Here is a 16,408-nt window from a genome sequence, read left to right on the forward strand (position 1 = left end):
AAACTACTGAATAGGGAAAGTTTAATTATAATCACCTGCTATAATTAATATTAGCACTGCAATACAATATTTCATAGTGTCATTTCACTGCATTATCCTTACGTGAAATACATATCTTTGACTGCTTTCCACGTTCCGGAGACCCTTCTCCACGAGAAACAGGGTATACGAGTAACGTAATGTACGTTCGGGGTTCTTTTTTGTCCGTCCAGGACAAGTAAGTCGAATCGTACGTGTGTAATGACTACCTATTTGTTTTAAGAAAGCGTACGACTCGACTCTCGGGAAATTCTTATTTAATATTCCGAAGGAACACGGAATGGATCAAAAGACCGATAGTACGATCTAACAGACACAATGCAGAAGATAAACTTAATAAACAAGATGTTCAAATTATTCCTGATCAAAACTAGTGTCAGGACAGTGCTTTCTCGGTCTCTTTCCAATATTGCGTTGTGGAAAAACTCATCTGAAAACGAAGGCTTTGCCCAAATCGCAGAACAGTATACGTCAACTGTCTAGTTTTTCTTGAGCAATAACATCGACGCAACACTCAAGTTTACTTGCGACTTACTTCAATCATGGAACAGAGTAGATCACTACTGCGTAAAGATCGCACTCGCCAACGAATTCAAACTATTAGGTGAGGTGATCGAGCAGAAAGGGTTAGAATACGAAGCGAAAACGAAGTAGTTTAGTGTCTCAAAATCCCCGGTCACATTCATCTGTAACAGGAAGATAGCGCCGTAGCTGAGTTACGGGACTGTATATAGTGTTTGCTATTACAACTGCAAAAGTGTTCGCAACAGAGACTTTGAATGCTAGGACAAAGGGGCTAGGCTTCCAGTTGACAAAACGAGAACCCGTTTTCACAGCTTTTTTTTTTAGGCTGATGCAAAGATGCGATTATAATCTAATGAGAAACTGGACAAGAATATACGAGGGTTGCTCAAAAGTAATGCACCGCAGTTTTGTTCAACAATTCTTTGTTGAACATAATCAGAATTACACACACGAAAGAATTGTGTTTCACCTACACGCCCTAGTTTTCCACATAATATCCATTCCGTTCTATGGGTTTCCTCCAGCGTAAGACAGGGGCGCGTATGCCCTGTCGGTACGAGTCCCTATCCTGGTGGCGGGGCTTCTGAATTAATGACGCCGCCTCTCGGCATGACACTCACACATCTACAGTCACAGAACACGGTGATCATGACCTGACCGGCGGAAGCAGACGCTTTGAATTTTTTCTTCTGTGGCGTCACTTCATAGACTGTCGTTTTGTTTCGGGCTCAAAATGGTGGAGCCAGGTTTCATCACCTGTCTTAATCCGGACAAGGACTCCCCTCGGCTTTAAAACTTTGCAACAAATAAAGACACTGTTTTTCTGTACGATTTGTGATCCACTGTTAGACACACTTTTGAATACCCAAGAGTGCTGATAATTGTATCCCGATTTCTTTGCTGACTGACAGGTGCATTACCAACTGCCGACTCGTAATGCGTCTGCCCTCGCGAATGATATCAGCTCGTTGCAACATGTCAGGTTTGACAGCTGAGGATGGTCTCCCAGACTTCTGCAAATCGTGGAGCTCCGCCGAACCGCCTACTGATGACATTACCCTCCGTGCCCAGCGACTAACTGTACTTCTGTCGACAGCAGATGCTCCATAGACTTTGCGCGAGCGTTTGCGAATATTGCCCACGATTTCTTTCTCTGCAGTGAGAAATTCAATGACGGTACGTTGCTTGTAACTTATATCACCGACAGATGCCATTTTGGAACTGTCCTGCTGCTACGCTATCTATCGGACGTGATGGAAACTTGGCACGTTCACTCAGGAAACTTCAGATAATCCATACGTAACGTTTCGCATACGCAGCATTGTTTTCGGCCAAGAAAAAAATTGCGATGTATTACTTTCTGGGCAACCCTCGCAGAACGGTTAACGCCATAGGTTATAAGGGGGCGCCCTGCAGATGTAGGAGTATACTTAGAATGGTCCAAGACCGGCTAATTACAGAGACGTAGAATACCATAATGTCAAAGGAAACAATACTGATATTTAAACTTCCTGGCAGATTAAAACTGTGTGCCGGACCGAGACTCGAACTCGGGACCTTTGCCTAATGCGGGCAAGTTCGGGTCTCGGTCCGGCACACAGTTTTAATCTGCCAGGAAGTTTCAGTATCAGCGCACACTCCACTGCAGAGTGAAAATCTCATTCTGAATACTGATATTATTGCACGAATATAAAGACTATGTCAGATAAAACGCTTTTTTTTGTATTTTTAACGAGCATGAAGATAATGATTTCCAATAAACACGAACATTGCTTGCAAGCTATTTTGGAAACTACACACACCAAAAAAGTTTTGCATCACCCTGGTTCCCAGAACTCCTGAAGATGGACGTTGACTGGCTATTGTATCACAGACACAGTCCCTTTGACTGTTCAGAGATGTCACTAAACCCGCCCAAAGATGTAAACAACCATACATGAGCAGCGCCTATTAGACGGAGGGGATCCCACAACCGATCAGTTCCAGTCATTCCACCACGGAGGTGGTACACGGCTCGTGTTGTCTGTAGTTCAACCATGCCTAGACTCAATACTGCGGTTCCATCTCTTCCGCATTGTTACTTTGTGCCAGGAAGGGCTCTGAACAGGGGAAGTGTCCAGGTGTCTCGGAGTGAACCAAAGCGATGTTGTTCGGACATGCAGGAAACACAGACAGACAGGAACTGTCGATGACATGCCTCGCTCAAACCGCCCAACGGCTACTACTGCAGTGGATGGCCGCCACTTACGGATTATGGGTCGGAGGAACCCTGACAGCAACGCCACCATGTTGAATAAGGCTTTTCGTGCAGCCACAGGACGCATTACCACTCAAACTGTGCACAATAGGCTGCATGATGCGCAACTTCACTCTCGACGTCCATGGCGAGGTCCATCTTTGTAACCACGACACCATGCACGGCGGTACAGATGGGACCAACAACATGCCGAATTGACCGCTCAGGATTGGCATCACGTTCTCTTCACCGATCAGTGTTGCATATACCTTCAACCAGACAATCGGAGACGTGTGTGGAAGCAACCAGGTCAGGCTGAACGCCTTAGACACACTGTCCAGTGAGTGCAGCAAGGTGGAAGTTCCCTGTTGTTTTGGGGTGGCATTATGTGGGGCCGACGTACGCCACTGGTGGTCATGCAAGGCACTGTAATTGCTGTGCGATACGTGAATGCCATCCTCAGACCGACAGTGCAACCATACCGGCAGCATATTGGCAAGGGATTCATTTTCATGGGCGACAATTTGCGCCCCCATTCTGCACGTCTTGTGAATGACTTCCTTCAGGATAACGACGTTTCTCGACTATAGTGGCCAGCATGTTCTGCAGACATGAACCCTATGGAACATGCCTGGGATAGGTTGAAAAGGGCTGTTTATGGACGACGTGACCCACCAACCACTATGACCGACCTACGCCGAATCGCCGCTGAGGAGTGGGACAATCTGGACCAGCAGTGCCTCGATGAACTTGTGGATAGCGTGACACGACGAATACAAGCATGCATCAATGCAAGAGGACGTGCTACTGGGTATTAGCGGCACCGGTGTGTACAGCAGTCTGGCCCACCACCGCTGAAGGTCTCGATGTATGGCGGTACAACATGCGATGTGTGGTATTCATGAGCAATAAAAAGAGCGTAAATGATGTTTGCAATGATCTCTAATCCAATTTTCTGTACAGGTTTCCGAACTCTCGGAACCGAGGTGATGCAAAACTTTTTTTGATGGATGTAGAAATAACGTATAAAGCATATGCACCAAAAGATATTCTTTGAAGACTTTTGAACACCTGACTCCAAAACCCCAGGTGTGCTGTTGTTCGTATGAAGTAAACTAAATGAAATACATTGAAGCGCCAAAGAAACTGGTATAGGGACGCGTATTCAGATACAGAGATATGTAAACAGGCAGAATACGGCGCTGAAGTCGGCAACGCCTTCATAAGACAAGTGTCTGGCGCAGTTGTTAGATCGGTTACTGCTGCTACAAGTACAGTGAGTTTGAATGTGGTGTTACAGTAGGTGCGCGAGCGATGGGACACAGCATCTCCGATGTAGCGATTAAGTGGGGATTTTCACGAACGACTATTTCACGACTGTACCGTGAATATCAGGAATTCGGTAAAACATCAAATCTCCGACATCGCTGCTGCCCGAAAAAGATCGTACAAGAACGGGTCCAGCGACGACTGAAGAGAACCATTCAACGTGACAAATGAAACCCTTCCGCAAATTGCTGCAGATTTAAATGCTGAGCCATCAAAAAGTGTCAGAGTTCGAACGATTCAACGAAACATCATCTATACAGACCTTCGGCGCTGAAGGCCCACTCATGTACCCTTGATGACTACACGACACAAAGCTTTACGCCTCGCCTGGGCCCAACACCGACAATGGACTGTTGAGGACTGGAAACATGTTTCCCTGTTGGGCGAGTCTCGTTTCAAATTGTATCGAGCAAATAGAAATGTACGGATATGTAGACAACCTCATGAATGCATGAACCCTGCATGTTAGCAGGCGACTGTTCAAGGTGGCGTGTGCAGTTAGAGTAATATGGGACCCCTGGTACGCCTAGATACGACTCACATCCATTCATGTCCACTGTGCATTCTGACAGACTTGGGCAATTCCAGCAGGACAATGCGACACGCCACACGTCCAGAATTGCTATACAGTGGCTCAAGGAACACTCTTCTGAGTTAAATACTTTCGCTGGCCACCAAACTCCCCAAACATGAACATTATTGAGCATATCTGGGATGCCTTGCAACGTGCTGTTCAGAAGAGGTCCCCACCCTCCTCGTGCTCTTACGGAGTTGTGGAAAGATTCATGGTGTCAGTTCCCTCCAGCACAACTTCAGACATTAATCGAGTCCATGTCACGTCCTATTGCTGAACTTGTGCGTGCTCGTGGGGGGGCCTACACGATATTAGGCAGCTGTACCAGTTTCTTTGGCTCTTCAGTGTAGGTTGGTTCCGTCAGAACTAAGGGACTTGGATATGCAAATCGATATCTAGAAGCAAGTCGTAAAATATTTAAATTCCATGTGGCATTCTTCACTGCATCTCCGTAGGGGTTCAGTTGAGCACCCTGGACACGTTTTCCTTATACACGCCCTTGGGGAGCCTAAAGAAATTACATGTGGGAAGTGTAGCTTGTTGGTCCGTTTTGGAGCACAACTGAGGAGCAATTCTGCCTGGCAAGGATTCCACAAATACTTGGTAGGTTTCCAGAGCCAAGTAGCACCAGGTATCAACGCAAAGGTCACAAAATTCCCCTAAGTTATAGGTCCCTGGTTGGTGGACGCAGAGCTTGTAACCGATTATGTGCTACATGTGTTCCATCAGGTTCACATCAGGCGAACTTGGTGGCCAAGGCATCAACGTTGAGTTCACCAACACGCTCCTCAGAACACTGCAGTACGATTCTGACCCTGACAAGGGCAGTTATCATGCTGAAATGTGCCATCGTCTTCGGGGGAAGATATAAAATGTGAAGGGTTACATTTGGTTCACAACAATGTTCACGCAGTCCACAGTCCTTCCATCAAAGTGCAAACGAATGCCCCTCGCACAATAGTCCCCGTCCTGGCCAGCGCTCGTGGTTCTATAGAGGTTTAGAACAGCTGTTGATGGTCCCGTGGCCACTGCAATGGTACTTGATGTCGCTGAGTCAACGTAGGAACACACTTGCCCCGGAGCTACGTGTCCAACAACGTGCTCTGAATGGTGTGTTCCCAAACACGCGCACCTGCACCAGTATTGTATTCTCGTCAGATCTGCCACGGATCGCCGCCTGTGTACCCGCTTTACAGGACGGCGCTCCTCCGACCTCAACACACTGCTCCGAGGCAGGGACGTCAATCGCCTTGTAGCCTACTCGTGGTTCCACCGTTCAACTAGGTGGTGCGTAAGTCTAGGGTCCGATGACATTAGCAGTTTGGTCCCTTAGGAATTCACACACATTTGAACAGCAGTCAATCTCGCGGCAGGCAGTGATTATAATGTCTCGCACATAAGTACGTGTGTAACTGTTTGATGCAGGTACCTGTGGTGAATGTGTGTAGAATTTAGTATCATGTTAGTATTGCTGATGCCAGTGACATTGACAGTCCAATTAATGGGTCTTTCAATTTTAAGGTCCCATTCAATCTGATGAAATCACCACCGACTGTGTCACTTGTTCCACCACACGTTACACCGAATCTAGGCATTTAACCAACGGTACTCATGAACGGTCTGGTGTTCAGGAACTCTATGCGAACGTCTCTCCTTGCCAGATAAGACTGGTAAATGTATTTTCTTCCCACACCAGGTTCCGATCCCTGCAGTCGGAGTTTCATTGCATAAAACTTTTGCAGTACGTTAAAATTACTTGAAGGTACATAAATGTGGTACTTCTTTCCTAGCGTGCAAGTGGAAACAAAGCTATGCCAACACAATGACATACAATGAAGGCATGCGCGGCATAGAGGCTTCACGTTTCCTCAGTTTTCTTGAAATCCACATAGGATTTCTCTCAACGATATTTGTTTATAGCTTGGACAATTCAGAATGCCCACTATTTCTGCAGAGGTTAAGTACTTCAGTAACTCTTATCCACCTGAAAACCGAGGCTTCATCGGCATTTGCGCCTTAAGTGAGTGTGTGTGTGTGTGTGTGTGTGTGTGTGTGTGTGTGTGTGTATTTGGGAACTTACGGGCGCCCAACGGCGGGGTTATCAGCGCCCTGAAATCGATAAAAACATACGAATGTGGACAAGAACGAAAACTGTCGTAGATGCATGCACACGAAACGACCACACAAGGACTATCGCACAGGCACTCTCACATGCATTAAAATCAATGAGGAGGCAAGACAGCCAATCAAGAAAGAAAGGGTAAAACAAACCAAAAAGAGCTAAGAGAACAGCACAGGGAAATGGTTCAACTGTTCACGACATTCACTATTTTAGCTACAAAATAGATTATACGAATATGTACGCGAACGTAATATGTGCTGATTTTAATTTATTTAATTTGTGGGCAATTAAATCATCACCTCTGATAGTTTATCGGTATAATTTTCTGACCTTGTCTACCGGAATAAGCTCCTGATCATCTTTTACTAAAGTGTGTTTCGTTATTGTCGGCATACTTTACAGACGGAAATATAAAATACGACATTGTGGAATATACGTTTAGTATGAACATACTCGTCACGTATGAATGTTGATTAATGTAAGATAGACTGAGCAGACAGAAAGCTATACGCTCTGACGCGTTTCAATTTCCAACATAAAAAACATGCTTCCGTTGCGCTGTCGAAAGAGTCAAGCGCATGTGGGGAGGAAAAGCATCCTTCGAAGCTCAGACAACGATACTCGTAAGTAAAGTTAGAGAAACAATATACAGCGAAAGGCTGCGTCAGGAAAGAGCAGGATCGCAAATACTACGCGAAAGTACGAAATGGTGTCCTTTCAGATACTTAAATTTCTATCGTAAACTATTTCTGGTGACATACAATTGGAACTATGAGCGCTTTGTAAGGACTGACATGGCGCTTCGGTAGCAGGGAATTAGACAATACAACTTGTGTACTACTTCACAGAACTCACGTGTACTCTGTATCTTTCTGCGCATGCGTCGGTCGTTGCAGCATTGCCCCCTCTCCGAGCACCGCTTTCACGTATCCACCTATTCTGCGACAGTGGTAGAGCTGCCTACGGGTGGAAACTTCCCGAGTAGGAGGTGCGACAGCTGGGCGGCAGGTCGTGGAAACAAAATCTTGGGCACTATGGGGTGTGTGGTCTGCGAGTGTATGCCCTTGAACACACAGGCTAGTAATCCACAAGCACCATTCATGTCGCCCCCGCTCCGATCAATACGTGTCACACGTGCCTTTCACCCGACTGGGTGGCGTTAACTCCAGATTACTCTAATTCTCTGGTATTCAAGATAACGATACATTAGCTCAACTCTGGCAATGGATATCTGTCTACTTACACTGTGCCAATAGCTCGGTAACTAATTTTCATAAATGAAACACTATGTGATAATGGTATTTACGGTAGGTTCTCTTTCCAGCACTAAGAACGACTTTTCTAAAACTCTTTAAGAAAGGACGGGGAGGAAAACAAAAGCACGTAGAAACTATGCACCCAATTATTAAAGAACTACTATAAAAGTAAATCCCTTATATATGCATGTCTCTTCTCTGTTAAAATCAAGGTCAGGATTTCCGCTCTTACATGCTGTGTCGTCTTCAGTCCGAACACTGGTTTGAGGCAGCTCTCCAAACTACTCATGTGCCAGCCACTTCACTTCGGTTAGCTACTGCAGTCAGGAAACAACCGTTCGATTTACAATTATAATATGAAGAGAAATAACTTAGCAATTCGCCACGCAGTCTTAGTGTGAGAGAAAAGAGTTAAATGTCCAGGCATAAAAACCTTTGACGACTTACACAGCGAGCGAAGAATTTAATAGGAAATCGAAACTTGAGACACAAACTGAAATCATTCTTAAACTAGCTGACAAGTTTTTCCATCATTGCGAGGGATCGCAAATATGGTCCACGGAATATGTAAATAACGGTATTTAACCAAGCTTTTTCATACATCTGGATTATCCCCGGCCAAGCCATTGATAATTCTTTGAATAACATTTCTGGTACCGTTATTGTAGTATGTTACTTCTGAAAACTAACGCATATTGTGTATACAGGTGAAGTGGTACATAAACCGAAGGCAATGAGTTGTCCGTGGAACTAAAAGGTTATTCTTTGATAAGTCCCCCAGATACAGTTTTAGATCCGTTACAGTTTCCCTTGTACACGAATGCTGCCCTTATTGGCGAACTTTTACATCTACACAGATACTCCGCAAGCCACCGGGGGTACTTATTTCCCCCCCTGTTCACTCGCAAATAGAGTGAGGGGAAAAGGGCATCTGTGCGCCTCCGTGTGGGTCCTAATTTCTCCTGTATTACCTTCGTTGGCACTCAGCTTCAAAGGCCGTTTCTCCAAATCTTCCCGAAAACAACGCCGCATTCCCACCTCAGTTCCCGAAGCATCTCCGCAACACTTACATGTTGTTCGAACCTACCGCTAACAAATCTAGCACCCCTCCTCTGAATTGCTTCGATGTCTTCTATCAATGCGACCTGGTACGGATTCCAAAGACTCTAGCATTAGCCGACAATAGGTAGCGACCATTTCCCTTCCCTACAAGTTTTCAATGACAAATCGGTAACGGCGCAACTTATGGAATTTTTTCTTGACAATTATTTCTCCGTACACTAACTTGCAACACCCTTACAAGCTTTTCAGACTGTTTCTGATCACCCTGTATATCAGTGCGGTAGCAGATAAAAATCGTATCCAGGCATAAAATGCTTTCGCTTCATGTGCGAAAAAATTCTCCAGCTTCACCACTTTTTAAAAAATGTACTTCACTAGAATTGAAAAAGGTAACTTAGTTTGTCACCTGTTATTTTCACTTCTCTGTTGTATTAAAGGCGGCATTAGCTGTGAAAGATCTCGACAGTTACAGCTAAAACGGCTCCACATCTACGCCTAAATCTATACTCTGCAAACCACCGTGCGGCGAATGGCAAAGGGAGCGTCCCACTGTGGGTTTCTTCCTATTCCATTCACATATGGAGCGCGGGAAGAATGAATACACCTGTACGCGCAGTAATTATTCTAACCTTATTCTGATGATCCTTATGTATGGGGTTGTAGTGTATTCCTAGAGTAATCACTTAAAGCTAGTTCCTGAAACTTTGTTAATAGGCTTCCTCGGGATAGTTTACGTCTATCTTCAAGAGTTTTTCAGTTCTGTTCCATCAGTATTTCTGTAACACCCTCCCACCAAGTACACAAATCTGCGACCATTCTCGTTCAATATCCCCTGTTAGTCCTATTTGGTACGTGTCCCCCACACATGAGCAATGTTCTAGGATGGGTCGCACGAGTGATTTTTTTGCAATCTCCTTGGTAGACTGATTGCACTTCCCAGTGTTCTACAAATAAACCGTGTAAGATTAGATTGTTTGACCTGTATGTGGCAAATACACTTCGTTAACTGGATGAAACCGAACACGCAGTTTAAGTGTAGTTATACGCTGTCTTGCTCAAGTGGCCCTAGCCCGATATGTCAGATGCCTATCACCTCATTAAGTCTGCTGTAGTAGATATGCTGCATCCGATATACCGTCCGTACTTGCAGTTTTTTTTTTCCTACGCTTTCTCCACTGGAGCTTCTGAAACCGGCAGTAAATGTAAGGCCTACCACCTTGTTACAATTATACAGAAACTGAACCGATTTCAGTTATCACAGTAAATGCGTCATAATAATAGAAGAGAGGACTTACTTTCCTCAGTACCCAGCACCGTATCAAGCATCATCTCATTTATTTTTCTCTCTATTTTCACTTTCAGTCATTCATCCAATCTATCAGTTAATTTCTCGTCCCGTCGCTTGTATTCTCGAATCTTTTTTTCTCTCCGGTTTATTCTACTCTCCAGGAAGTCCGCTGCTACATCACGTAATTGCCCCTAATCCCATTTTATTAGCCCAAACAGCTATTACCTCGTCCACTGGCACTATTATTGTAAGTATTAGCATTGTAACGGGGGCGCTCCACCACGAGATGGTTCGAACTCTACAAGAACTTCTAATCGCCGTATTTGACTGCCACCGAAAGGAACGACAGACTGCGGCACGAAATTCCTGATCAGCTGAATGCGTACCAACATCCTGGCCTGAAACGTTATAATCTGCAACGTCTCAACAAGTTAATGTACGTGACAATGATCATACACCCATTTCATGAGGACACTGTGCCGACCTGCCCACTCTGTTACCATTTCTTTTAAAAACTGTAACGATTAGTTACTTTCTCATGTAGTGTGGCTTGGTTAACTCAAATAATGCTAAAGAATACACGATACCCGCACTTAGGACTCGGCACGCCCACGATGGGTCCACCGGCTTTTCCTCCTCACACTGGGCTGTTTAACCATCGTGAACGTTAATACACCTGAGGGCCTTACTGGTATGCAATAGAGTAACTGCTGCGCGGGGCTTTAATTGGAGCTAGAAGTAGGAGGCTACTTACCGGAAAAAGATTTACGCTTCCATTTCCAAATCTAATTATATTCTCCGTGAATCCCTATCAAGTTTATGTCAGATGGTACTTTCTACTGTGCCATATATTGAGGTTTCTTACCACAGCTGAAGTATGGAGAGAAAAACGACTTATGTCTTCCTAATCTTGTCAGCAGTATCTCCACGGCACAGATACGCAATTGGCTACAGAATATTCGCGGTTTCTGCTCAGAGATTTTTGAAATTTTTTGATCACATTGTCGCGAGAAGGACTTGGATTTGAACATGGATTCTTGCGATTTGCGAGCATTATCCACGAAGGGCAAGTTTCTTGATTCCAGTTAATGATCCAGCACGCAGCTTTAATTGGGCAGCAAGTTTCCAAACAGCGCACACTCTACTCCAGATTGAAAGATTCATTCCGGATGCTTGTTATTCCCATGACCATTCTTTGTATAAGCATGTCCCCTGTCAGTCCGACCTGATACGAGTGTCATACGTCAGGAATATTCAAACATCGGCCCTGCAATCGTCTGATGTAGCCTCTTTCAAAGACAAACTACAGGTTCCCAGTGTTCTACCGCTTAATCGTACCCTGTCTTGTGCCGTAACTGCCAGTATGCCTATATGGTCGTTCCTTTCATACCTCTACACATTTTTATTCTCAAAATATTTGTACAGTATTACATAGCGCACTCTGACTGTGATTATTAACCTTTAGTCAAAAGATACCACGCTCTTACGACTCGTGCACAACTTTTCATTTCTCCACATTAAGAGATAGTTCCCCGTCTTTCCAACAGACTGATATTTTATCCAAAGCCAACTTATCTTACTGTAATTTTGGTAATTTCCAAGAATGATTGCCTATTGAAGTTGCGGTGTCCAAACAATAAATATTGAACATGCGATCATAAATCGATCATGTGACTGGCGGCGGGCGTTGTGATAATTATTTATGATCGTCATTTTTATCTGTTTTCCGTCGTTCCCTTAGTTGCTCTACATTATATACCTCCGCGAATTATTTGTGAGTTGCTAGGGAATCCCAGGCGATTTATGTCATTAGTGAGTGGGATGTCTCGTATTCTTGATGTTTCTTCGGCAGATTCTCTTACGTAGCAAAATCTAATTTAGACTGTGGTGGTGCGAAGTGTGTAGAACTTCGTAAGAGCAGTTTCGAGGCTGAAATATCGTTTACAATTTCATTGTGGACGGTGCGGAAAACGAATGAATATCAGGAAGAATACATGGTTGGACTCTTCCAAATTATCCATCCAGATCACCGTAATGGACTTTCACATGATAACACCGACGACGTTTAAGGTAAGTTGTCTCCTTTGCAAATACAAATATTTTTGTAACGTTCTTATGTCGTTGCTGTAGCGACCACCGTAAAAAATACTCATAACGCCCGCCACCGGAGATGCATGATCCATTTACGATCACACGTTCGATATATATCGTTTGGACCCCGCGACTTCGATAGGCAATCACTTTAGGAAATTACCGTAATTTTTACCAGATAGCTGCATCACCTGAGAAAATGCCTAATATTTGCAATTAATACAAATCGCTAAATCATTACTGTAGCACCGGCCGGAGTGGCCGAGCGGTTCTACGCGCTACAGTCTGGAACCGCGCGACTGCTACGGTCGCAGGTTCGAATCCTGCCTCGCGCATGGATGTGTGTGATGTCCTTAGGTTGGTTAGGTTTAAGTAGTTCTAAGTTCTAGGGGACTGATGACCTCAGAAGTTAAGTCCCATAGTGCTCAGAGCTATTTGAACCATTCATTACTGTAAAACATTGACAGTAGCAGTACTATTAGAATCCCCTGGGGCACATTACCCGATACAGCTTCAGCGTCCTGCCTGTCACGAAATTTTTCAGTCAGCCGCAATTTTAAACGCGGCACGCACCCACGGCAACAAAAACATGTCATGGCATCCACACATCAAAGTACACATGTGACAAAGTGGAGATGATTGTAGATGAACGCTACGTCAACGCTTCAGAACAATCTACGAAAATCAATAAAAATGGCCAGTTACGTTACAATCGAACTTATGACTACAAGGCGCACACGGAATCAATCTCAAATACTAACTTTTTACCGCAGTGCATGTACTTTTCGCTGCCTACAAAACACCGATACCATACGACTTGAATACACACCACCTTCCCCCCCTTTCTCTGTTAGGTGGAGAAACGCTAGAGATACTTTAAGTATTAAAGGAGGTTCCACAGTACCGCGTTTCATCAAAGTCAAGGTCATTACAAGGACGGAAAAGGAAATATGGGTTTGATGTCCCGTCGACAACGAGGTAATTAGAGATAGAGCATATCATGCCTAGGGCAAGGATGGGACAGAAAATCAGCCGTCTCCATTTCAAGGAACCATCCTAACATTCACCTTAACAATTAACAGAAACCGCGGAAAATCTAACCAAGATGCCCAGGTAACTTTATTTCTGACACACAACTGGCCGCGTCCTTTGGCATTATAAAAAGTTATCGTCCTCTTAAGAAAACATTTCTGAAGGAAAAAAAGGTATAGTGACCACGCATAGTTGAGATTACAAGGATATTCGATGAAACGAATTACAGGTACTTGAAGTATATGTTCGCAAGTGTTTAACCGAGATGATACCACTTCTGTGTAAAAATTTGCTATCAACGTCGCTGGAAACCAATGAGTTCTCCGCAAACACGCCGGAAGACCCCTCCGAAATGACAGTGGTTTCCATTGCTAACAAGCGTTGGCTGTGTCAAAAGGCGTGACTGCCCAAATCACAAACCAAAACAGTTCACGGCCCTTGACAGTGAATATTCTGGTTTGGAGTCTCAGGTTCATTACGAAATGTTTCCTGCTTTTGGCTAAAGTGATCTGAGGAAACGGCGTTGTAGTTCAATTAAGGTTGCTAGAGAAGAACCATGCTGCTTCTCCGAGTACAAGCCCAGTTCTTACCCACTGAGCCACTTCGCTTCGTATTCTAACCATGTTGCCGGCAATATGTGCCAAATGTCAATGCAAGGAGACAAATTTACAACTTATGAATTACCCATACACATTCATCGCCGTAAGGACGAGAGGGCGGCGGTTAAATGTGGAAGGAACTTATTCCAAATAAAACTTATATGTAAAATCACAATTACATACTCGACGCAGTATAATTGTTTCCCGTTGATGAAAAGTGACGACATAGCTACAACTAATTTTTCGCACCTTAGTTGAACCCTAAAAGTATCATGGTAAGGTAGTCTGGTGCAAAATAATTCGTCGCTCAAGAATCCAATCATCTAAAGTAGTTCTGTCCCAACAGTCCTGCCAACGTGTTATCACACCGCCGTTACAAGAAGCGAAATCGGTCGTTGCGACAATGTAGGTAAGTAAAAGCTATTGCGAAGTTATTCCATATTTACGCGAAAATTCGTTGCTAAGCGTCTTTTGTCACTTCAGTTACAGGCCAAAACATCAAAAAATAAGAATTGAGCCTATCTTTTTTAATGGTAGAAAAATTAGTACTGCCGATTATTGAGCAAAAAATACGAGTAGTATTTTGTTATTCAACCCATAAATCTTTAAACATAAATATTCGGGTAATAGCGATGCTCAAAGACCACACTAAAAATCCGGACCCCTCCCCCCCCCCCCCCCCGTAATGCACGATGTAAGTATATAAACCAGTACACTCAATATGACATTTCCTTCGCAATTAATGTTCGCAAGTTTTCCTGGTAAAACATTATCAATGTACGTTTATCGTGTATGTGTCTCTCCTTCAGTAATGGTCAACAATGGAGAATGTCGGAAATTTAGAAATCGCTACATAAACGAACAAAAAATCCTGAAATATGGGCATGAAGTTTGTGGAGGAAAGGAAATACTGAAACATAACCATAGCACTCTACACGCTATTATTCAAGGCTGCTGAAGAAGCACAACATTTTCAGTTCTGGCAGATTAAAACTGTGCCGAACCGAGACTCGAGTTCGAATCTCGGTCCGCCACAGCTTTAATCGGCCAGGAAGTTTCATACCAGCGCACACTCCACAGCAGAGTGAGAATTTAATTTGAGATAATTAACAATTCAATCATAATACTTTGAAGGCAGTAGCCATCCAAAATGCCTGGAGTAATTTTAGTTGCAAAATTACTGGAAAGTTATTACAGTGTACAAACCGGTACTGCCTGGAACTAAAGACGCCAACTTCTGTAGCACTAAATTACAATAAATCTGATACAAGTTTTTAATACCCGATTCCACTTTCCGATTGGCGTCTTGCACTGATACATTCATATTCACTTATGCTTTACTCGAAAAATCGAAATCAACGAAAACATACCTGGGAGTGTGAGCCTAGAAAGTGAAAATTAGTGTTTACTTCAAATTTTATATAATATGAGACGAAAGATTTAGAGTACTGCTTTCACATTTGATCACTCAACGATTTTGAATAAAGGAAATCAACAATGGCCTAAACACATTGCTAAAAAGAAAAAAAAGAAGACTTAAAATTTCAGCCACGCCCCCCTACAAGGTATTGACAGAAAGCCCAAAGATACAACATATTCTAGAAAACGACAGCTTTAGGTGAAAATTTGACAAGTCTTTAATTAAAATGTTTTCCTGCAGGTTTAAATCAAACTAAAACTTAAGCGAAAATTCTACTCTTGGTCACTGTAGGCCACATTTACTGATCTCATGTAAACTGAATACCCTATTGTAATTCTATTCCAGTTGTTTGTTAAATTTCAAATTGACATCGCAAGAAAAGCATAACAGTATGCTAATATACCATTATGTTGCCTCATTTGTGCCAAATGTTGATGCTCGCTGAAATACTTAGGAAACATGTAATCGTAACGATTTTCCACACATGAAACAAAAAAAATGTAAATATGCCTTTAGTGATTCACAAGATACAACATAATAGAAATGGAATACAGTTACAAACTCTTATTACTTACCGAACGTAAAGTTTCTCAGAGAGGTGCCCTGGTTGAAGCTGCTGTGAGCACGGCAAGGGCAAAGAGGACGAATCGGACGCCCTTTTGGCAGAGGCAGGAACTATTTACTTCCTGCAATATGCTACGTCTCTGGTAGGTGGCAGCACATGTGTTGCCGGTTGATTTCTAGATATGTTTGTTGTCAAGTGGAATACGAATAACACGCTAGTAATTTTTACATGCACTAAACTAAAGTGATATTATAATTGATGTTACAGGCA

General features: G+C 43.5%; 1 protein-coding gene across 3 annotated transcripts in view; it reads right to left on the bottom strand.

The window, feature by feature from the left end:
- LOC126285003 (fructose-bisphosphate aldolase-like) overlaps positions 1 to 16,239 on the bottom strand; it is a 152,118-nt gene extending 135,879 nt beyond the window's left edge. The window contains exon 1 of one of the 3 annotated variants that reach the window (XM_049984314.1): positions 16,149 to 16,237. The gene's annotated coding sequence lies outside the window, so the exon portion shown is untranslated. Of the gene's footprint in view, positions 1 to 15,523; positions 15,730 to 16,148 lie in introns of those variants that run through there. The other 2 variants (XM_049984309.1, XM_049984301.1) reach the window with 2 other exon arrangements.
- Positions 16,240 to 16,408: the final 169 nt, after the last annotated feature.

The sequence above is a fragment of the Schistocerca gregaria genome, chromosome 8 (genome assembly GCF_023897955.1).
Source record: "Schistocerca gregaria isolate iqSchGreg1 chromosome 8, iqSchGreg1.2, whole genome shotgun sequence".
NCBI classification, from domain to species: domain Eukaryota; kingdom Metazoa; phylum Arthropoda; class Insecta; order Orthoptera; family Acrididae; genus Schistocerca; species Schistocerca gregaria.